The sequence below is a fragment of the Pyrus communis genome, chromosome 5 (assembly GCF_041283825.1).
Source record: "Pyrus communis isolate YQ-2024b chromosome 5, ASM4128382v1, whole genome shotgun sequence".
NCBI lineage: Eukaryota > Viridiplantae > Streptophyta > Magnoliopsida > Rosales > Rosaceae > Pyrus > Pyrus communis.
The window spans coordinates 26,338,376-26,339,785 of record NC_142569.1 but is presented as its reverse complement, the minus strand read 5'-3'; the positions used below and the strand labels follow the sequence as shown (position 1 = coordinate 26,339,785).

The 1,410-nt window shown below is 36.5% G+C and overlaps 1 pseudogene; it reads right to left on the bottom strand.

The window, feature by feature from the left end:
• Positions 1 to 404: 404 nt before the first annotated feature.
• LOC148697030 (uncharacterized) lies at positions 405 to 1,078 on the bottom strand (annotated as a pseudogene).
• Positions 1,079 to 1,410: the final 332 nt, after the last annotated feature.

Below are 1,410 nucleotides of genomic sequence, written 5' to 3'. Positions count from 1 at the left end.
GAGCGGGGAAAACAAATTGGTTTTTTTTTGTTTTTTTCTCTTCTCTTCTTTTTTTCTAGGTTGCAGTTGCAGAAAGGGGGAAGAAGATGAAGATGGGGAGAAGAGAGAGAAAGGGGGGAAGGGGACGAACTAATGTTGGTTTTTTGTTTTTTTTTTAATAACTTTTCTTTATTATTTTAATATTAAAAAAATATTAAATGATTTTTTTTAGTTTTTAATAATTTTTTAATAAAAAATGGGTCTTGGATCAAGCTACATCAACATTTAACTGAAAAATAAATGGCCAAGTTAACGGAAGGTATAAAATTAACACAAATTCGTATGACGAGGTATGACATTATCAATTTTAAAAGATGAGGTATGAAAGTGTCGTGACACCAATAGTTCAGGTAGTTTTTTATACTTTACCCTTCATTATTTGGGTCAATGCCAACAAAACAAACTAGCTGACCTTCATGTACACTTTTTAAATGGCACCAATCTAATCCTATCAATGGTTTGCACCCTGACTTAAACCCCTCTTTGCAAGCCCCCAAGCACACATATATCCTTTGGAACCTCCACCTATCCAACTTCACCTTCATTATGCTTCTAAGGTTAGTCTTCCTCACTTCCTTAGCAAAGTCCCACAACTTTGTGTATTGCTTTGCATGTTTTCCCTCAATGATCTTCAAAGCCCTATCTAAAGCCCTGTAAGCCTTCCTCTTTGTACGACAGTGATTCCACTTTGATTCGACAATTGCTAAAAAAGAATCCACAGGCCATGTGGGATTTAGTTTTATCCTGTCTATGTACAAATCAGTTAGCAAAGGGGACTTCATGTTCTTGTTGCCCAAGTTCTCCCATATGTGTGTTCATCAAGTATGGTCTTGATTTGTATGTTGTTTGAACTATACATTTTTCCAGCACAACACATCCAAGGGCACCTTTTTGCACACTTTGCTATGACTTTCATTTTCTCATTCCTAGGAAAATGGATTTCTCCATATCCAATCACTAGGGAGTACATGATGACAACTTACTTGAATTGCACATGATCCTTGAAAATAAGCCCTAGTGTAAGAGTGGGATTCTTCATGTTTTTTTCTCATTGAACTCTGGAAATCGCTCATGTTTTTTGCCTCCTTCATCATCCGAAGAGTGTACACTCTGAAGAGCATCAGAGTTATAGTCTAGATCATCAGCCACATTTTGTTCCACATTTGCAGTATCAAATTCTTCTTCCCTTTGTTCTTCTTTTCTTTCCAGGTTTGCTCAAATTGCCTTGCACTTCTTTGCTCAAAATCCCTTTCATCGGTTTGCTCAGAGTTCCTTTTGTTTTTTTTGTTTTTTCCTGTGCTCAGATTCCCTTTCTTCCACAATACCATCAAACTTGGAAAACACTAGATTATCAGCATCACTGCCATATTC